This window comes from Lepidochelys kempii, chromosome 19, assembly GCF_965140265.1.
Source record: "Lepidochelys kempii isolate rLepKem1 chromosome 19, rLepKem1.hap2, whole genome shotgun sequence".
Taxonomy (NCBI): domain Eukaryota; kingdom Metazoa; phylum Chordata; order Testudines; family Cheloniidae; genus Lepidochelys; species Lepidochelys kempii.
Genome location: NC_133274.1, coordinates 2930494 through 2937543, shown reverse-complemented (window position 1 = coordinate 2937543; position 7050 = coordinate 2930494).

Genomic DNA, 7050 nt, shown 5'->3' with positions numbered 1-7050 from the left:
TCAGAAAGGGGATTTCAAACCCCCCAGGCTGGAGAGTTTTGTCTCAGGACAGGGACAGCCTGTTATTGAGGTACCTGTGTGACTGACGTGTGTGGGGCTTGTCTCCATGAACACTTAGTTCGCAGCGAGCTCGGGAGTAAACCTACCCCGCGGCAGTCTGCTGCAGAATAGCTGGCCAAGGAGACTGCTGCTCACTGGAGGTCCCCAAGTGCTCTATTCCCGTTTCAAAGTGGGTAGAACAAAGCACGCAACAGAACTAGTGTGCGACAGCAGGGGCCACATGGCCAGCTGATGCACAGCGGAGCGGGGGAGGAGGATAGATTCACATCACAGTTTGCCACAAACCAAAGTGTTTGGGTTACGGTCCACAGGCCCTCCCTTCCGTTGGACGCAATCCGCCCTGTTCAGTCGTGTCCTAGGCCCTGTACTGCAAATAGATTACAGAGATTCCCCTTTAGCTCTAGTGGCTCATGACTGGATCACTGCACATGCAAATGGATAGGTAGCTGAACAAACACCTGCTTTGTTTGTGCAATGCCAGTTTGGGATGGATCCAGGTTCACGCATTTGGCCCTTAAGGCTCTTAATTTCCATACATTCAAACTTCGCAGGGCCAAGCAGCCTGAATGTCACCGATTCTTCCACAGATCAAAGGGAGAGACAGTCTCTGACTCCCAGAACACCAGCCCGAAAGCCCTACTAGCCGAGACCCTCCACCGCCCAGCTTCTTCCCTGGGGAGAGGAGGAGAAAATGAACGTGTGGCAGATGTTAGTCCTGTTGCTTAATGCATGACTGGAAGGTGCTCGGCTACTCTGGTGAGGCGCGATACAAAAACCTGCACAGAACAGCTCCCAGCCCAAGAGACAAGGGGCTGCCTGAGCTGTGTGACTCCTGTATAACTCCACATCCTGACACCGCCCTGCGCGGCCGCGGTGCAACCATCGATCACAGCCAGCGCTCCGCCGCGCCCCGCAAATGTGGAGGCTGATCCAGCAGCTTCCAACAACAACTTCATCCCGATGCTCCCTGCTGCCAGAACCGAGAGGCCAGCTGTGCTCAGCCAGAGCTCAGCCAACCAGTTCCCTGAACCCCGAGACCGACCCGAGAGCAGCGCCTCCCCGCTGAGGAGGGAAATGCTAACACATGGCTTTGGGGTCTTTAGACAGGTGAGAGTGTGAAATGGCCCTTTCATCAGATCCCTCTGTCTTCCCCTGCTGGAGCCAAACTGAGGATAAGCAGGAGCCTTGGGCTGGTGCTGAAAGCCACGGTGGAGTCCGGCTCCCAGATGGACTGAGAGTTTCTGCTTGCCGGTGCTCTGCCTCCATCTCTGCAATCGGAAAACTCTCACACACGAGGTGTTGGCTGTAAGTGAGCAGGGCCTTATAGCAATTTGAAACAAGCTATTGCCAAATATCAGCAGAGGGGGGCGGGAATCGCTAGGTGCATTGTCCCGGCCAGGAACTCTCGGTAAATGCTGGGAGACATCAGACCAAGAAGTGGACTTTCAAAAAAGGCAGCAGCAACAGATGAACCCGCTCCAGTGCCCCGGCGCTATTGGTTGCCAGCTGCAGATTTGCACGCGCACCAAGGAAAGCTACATGCATACAGGGAGTTTGTGTGTGCAATAACCAATGCTGTGCTTGCAAACAGCTCTTGCAGGCCCCGAGACTACAGGTGCTCCAATCTCCCAGGGACTGTCAAATGATGCAGGTGACTCACAAGTGGTGAACTCAGTAATAGCGAAGTGCAATGGAAGTCTTGAACCACTTCAATCAGTGATGGACCCGGCCCAGACCCCCTGAGCTGAGCATCCCATGGGCTGGGAACATTCTGGTTTTCTACCTTCCGTGCCTCTGGCGGGGTCCATTGCAATGATACTGATGCTGGAACCTCGGCTCAGAGCGACCTTCCCGACTGTTTGGAGCTTGTCACTCCAAGTGCTTGTCTTCACCCTTTCTACGCGCTGAGCGATGCATGATGAAATGCAGAGAGAGAACAGAGGCTGCTCCTCCTCCCTGGTGTTTATCCTCTGAAAGCAGATAGCTTTGAAGGCCTGTCTGCTGGAGTGTGGTCATGAACATGTGTTTGTCCAGGGCCCTCTTGGGGAGCCTTGGGGGCCATAACTCATCTGCATTCGCACATGGTCTGCAAGCAAACAAAGAGATCCTGGGGTTTCCTAATCAGCCAGGCTTGGAAAGCTCATTGAGGTGCCCAGGCAAGACCCCACCAGCACAGAGCAGTCAGGCAGTGCTGTCCATTTCATGCTAAACGCTGGTTTCCCAGAGATGCACATGAAGTTGATGGGAGTTACCCATATCCTGCAGCAGGAAAATAGGCTTCTGGCCCCTAAAAACTTCTGTTCTTGATCTGAAGGCCAACAAACCCTGGGGAAGTTCCGACCTGTGACCGCTAGCCCCTGTCTCTAGGATCAGCCAAGCAAACTCCCGGGTCCCAACCCCCAACAGCCCTGGGAAGCTCATGCCAGGTACAAATGCTGCTACGTGGTCTGGGCTCTCATTTGGCAGTTGAAGATTGCTCATGGGGCATCTGCCAGTCCCGAAGGATTGGATGCACCCATGTGTCTCTCATTTGGCTTGCAAATGGAGAGAGAGTTCTTGTCTGCCTCAGATGGGGAGGGGGGTGAGCCATTCAGGCTAGCAGCTGTTCTGGGCTCATTCTTTCATAGAACCATAGACTATCAGGGTTGGAAGGGACCTCAGGAGGTCATCTAGTCCAACCCCCTGCTCAAAGCAGGACCAATCCCCAATTTTTGCCCCAGATCCCTAAATGGCCCCCTCAAGGATTGAACTCACAACCCTGGGTTTAGCAGGCCAATGCTCAAACCACTGAGCTATCCCTCCCCCCACACATTGTTTCTCCAAACCCCACTGACACCGCGCCAGGGAGCTGCAGCTTTGTTTTTCTTGCATTGCCAAAGCAACACCTTGGTGCAACAAAACTCTTATTGTGCTTCATCTGGTAAAAACCACAGAGCTCTGGGATGGGATGGATTTTCATTTGCATGCAATAGACTCATCAGCTTATTTCTCCCCTGCACGCTCGGTAAGGGACTGGGAGGCAAGCCTTGCAATGTCCACACCGGAGGGGGGTGCTCGTGTGTGGGGATGGCGTGGCGCAGGGGCGCTGAGCCTTGTGTGTCTGACATCGGGGTGAGCATGCGGCATGAACACGCTGCAGAACGGGTTTGCAGATGGGTGGGAGAGCTGGGATGCGTGTGCGCACACGTGTTGTGCGGAGGGTTAGAGTGACTGTGCCGCGTGTGTGACACACTTACACACAGTCGAGGTCCCCACTTTCCTTCCAGCTGTCGCTCCTTCGCACGCTTGCTCCTGGCTCTAGGCTTGAGGGCGCGACTTTCTCGTCGCATTCTCTTGGGCTCGCTCAGTGGGAGCTGGGACTTTCCAGCTGGGAGTCTGTTCTGTGCAGCGAGGCCCCAGGAGGAGCAGCGTTGCTGGTGGCGGGAAGCGCTGAACGGGGTCTGCTGGCTGACCCCTCTCTGCACAGCGCCAGTGGTTTGTGTTGGCTCGCGGCGAGTTTGTTTGACATGTTTATGCTGCTGCTCGCTTGTTCACCATCTGGCTGGGGCCTGTCTGGGCAGCCTGTGGGGAAGAAGCTCCACGATTGGGCAGCTGGGGTGGAGAAAGCTCTGTGATTGGGCAGCCAGAGGCGGGGGGAGCTCGAGAATGAATGAATGAATGGGATGGAACCTGACACCTGGAAATTCACAGGTGTCCTGGTCACCATGTGGCACAGATGGGGCGTGGACGGTCAGGCCGAGCAGTCAGAAGCCAGGAACGGCGTCAGGGTTCAGAGCCGGAGTTGGGAGTCGGGAGCCAGAGCCAAGGGTCAGAGCTGGAGTCGGGAGCCGAGCGGGTGAACAGGGCTGTAGCAGACTGGGGCAGGGGGGCAGCAAGGCAGATGCAGGAGTGAGTGTAAGCCGTGAGCAGCCACTGGCCTAGTCCTGCTGGTAGGCCTGAGAGCCAGCCTGGGGACACCTCTCAGCTTAGTGTCCACATCCCCAAGCCATAACCTCAGCAAAGAAACCAAGGCTGACCAAGCACCCTCAGCCCAGTAGAGGGTTGCTCCAGGCCACAGGTACAAGGGATGCTCAGCCACTGCCCCGGCCTGTCTCTAGCCGTCCTTCAGCCAACGATCTCAAAGCACTTTACCAGGCCCCTCTGTGAGCTGTGCATTGGTGTCCCGTTTTACCAGTGGGTCCAGTGTGCTGCAGAGAGACACCATGAGCTGCCAGTGTGAGTCCATGGCAGCCCTGGGAATGGAGCTTGGGAGTCTAGTCTCCCTTCCCACCAGGCTATAGGCTATGTTGCCTCATGCATAGAGAATTGGACTGGGGCTTGGGAGACCTGAGTTTTTTTCCTGTCTCTGCCACTAGTTTGCTGACTGATCTTGGGCAAGTCATTTCCCCTCCCCGTGCCTCAGTTTCTCATTCTGTAAAATGGGGACAGTGATCTTGCCCCCTCCTCTGTGTGAAGCACATTGCGAGCCATGCAAAGCGCTAAATAAGAGTGAGATAGTCTTGTTGCTCCCACCCGCTATGCAGCCGCTGCTCTGAGTCTCCCCCAGCAGCTGATTCAAGCCACAGAGCTCCTCTAACTGAAACACTGCCATATAAAGAGTGAGCTAAAACCTTCCCAGAAAACATTTAACCTCCTCTGGCCTCCCTGTCCGTCAGGCCTGGGGAATTCCCTGAGGGCAGCCCCTGTGTCTCCAGGAGACAGGCGCCATATAAGGTAGCTCCTTAGCTAAGTAGCACAGTCGTGTCTCTTTGGTTCCAGCAGCCTACGCGCCGGACGCAGAACCCCGAGGAGCCCTGGCTCTCTCCGTGCCCACCTCGCTCCGTATTTGCTCTGCTCTTACTCAGGGGTTCGTGAGCTGAGGCCTGAGGGCTTTGTCAGCCATTCGGATTACACACATGGCAGACAGTGCCCTCATCTGCTCTCACCCGTGCCTACTGCCTGGCCGACCCAGACCTGGAATGGGTGAACGGAATCTGCTCAGAAGAAGCCTGGGACTGGAACAGCACACAGTATTGTAGGGCAAGGCTGAGGGACATTGGCAGAGCTGTGGCGGAGGGGAAGGAAGGGATCCAGGACCGGGATGGCCGGGGAGATGGCGTGTGGAGGCTGAGGGACATTGGCAGAGCTGTGGGAACTCAGGACTGCAGGGCAGAGGGTATTGCAGGGCAGGGTGAAGGTCCGCTGGCAGGGGAGCTGTGGGCCAGGCCTGGGCTGTGTGAGGGAACGTGCCCAGCACCTATGCATGCGTCGCTGGCTTGCCCTAACTAGGAACCTCTGCCCTTCTCTTCCAGCCTGATCCAAAGCAGTCAATGGGGAAAGTCTCCTGCTGCCTTCAGCTGGGGTTTAGATCAGGCTCTTGCAAACTAAATCACTCGGATGTGGGGGGGTGGGGGGCGCCCAGGTTTCTGCCTGGCTGTTGAGATAAATAATCAAACCTGGTGAGTAACTGCAGTGGGGACAGGCGCTGAAGGGCTTATAAGGAGCTGCCTGGCTGGGGGCTCATCCTGATCCTGGCTGGCTGTAGTTTCCTGGGCTCTGAACCGAGCAGTAGCTGTGCTCGGCTACCTGTTTACAGTCTCGCTTTGGTGCCGGGGCTCGTTAAGTAATGTGCGTTGTTTATGGGACGTGTTGGCCTCCAAATCACTTGGAGGGCTTGTGTATTTGCAGAATGTTACTCGTGGCAGGGAGAATGTGGAGGGAAAACCGGAGTTTCTTCTGCCCCCGTCCAAGATTCCTCCTTGCCAAGTAGTTGGCTTCCTCCCTGTGTCACCCCACTTCCTCCCCCAGGTCACACTGGCTGACTGGAGCAATAAGCGACTAAGTTCGAAATGCCTCATTATAAAACACTTCATCTTAGTTGACTAAGTGCCCATTGAGGGTGACCCTAAAGTGAGAAGGAAGGATGATGCTGTGATTAAGGGACCTGGTTCCTGGGTCCTATTCCTAGCTCTGCCATGTCACCCTGACGAAGTCACCAAGTTTCTCAGTCTCTGTTCCCTGTCTGTCGAATGGGGGGATAATCTGGCCCTGTCTGGTCTAGTTCGATTTGGAGTTCTCGGGCACGGACTGTCCCTCATTCTGTCAGGGCAGTGCCAGCAAGCGCCAATGCTGGTCTGTGTCTCTTGTGTTCCCATAACAGAGTGAAATGTCCCATTTGTGCACATCAGGCACCCCAGGCTGGAGGCTGCACCATTCTGAGAGCCTCGGCGTTCCCGGCAAGTTTGGGGTCACGGTGATGTGTCAGTTCAAACAGTATCTGAACTAGTTCGCTCCCCTCTGTGGCTCAGACCACTCACTGGGCCCCAGCGTCGGGAACCTCTCTGCTGGGATCCGAACTGGGAATGCTGAGACGTGCTGGCAGCAACTCTGCCATGGGAACACAGAGACCCTCGCTGGGGTTTCCGTCCCTGGCAGTCTGGTCTTGGGGTTGTGCAGTCACCAGGAATCCACTTGAGTGTCTCCAGGGAAAGCATCTGAACAAGCAGGGGGATCCCTTGTGTATCGGTTAGCTCCCCAATGCACATTTCCTGTCTCTGCTCACAGAGGTACAATGCTGGCTCCCATCAGTCCCAGAGTTAGACAAACCACAGGGGGAAACCCCCTGCCCACTGAACTCTGAACCAGGGCACAGGGCTGGGGGATTTGTTCGGAACAGGGTTCCTCCCAGAAGCTTGCCCAAGCAGGTTCCTCAGCCCTGAGCTGGCTGCTCTGCATTCCTTCTCCTCAAACAGGACACACGCAGGACTGAACAGCAATTTGTCTTTCTGTGCCAGACCCAGATAATCAAGAACAAGTGAAGCCCAGCTGAAGCACTGTCTCACGGGGAGGTTATCAGAGAGGAAGCAGCCTCCCTGGTGAACATTTTCTTTGCTCCTTGGAAAGCAGTCAAGACTTTTTTACATTGCTGGGAGTTTGCCAGATAGTTTATTAATCTAAAGCAAAATAAACTGGAAGGTGACTGAGAATTTTAAATGAGCTTCACGCTGGCCT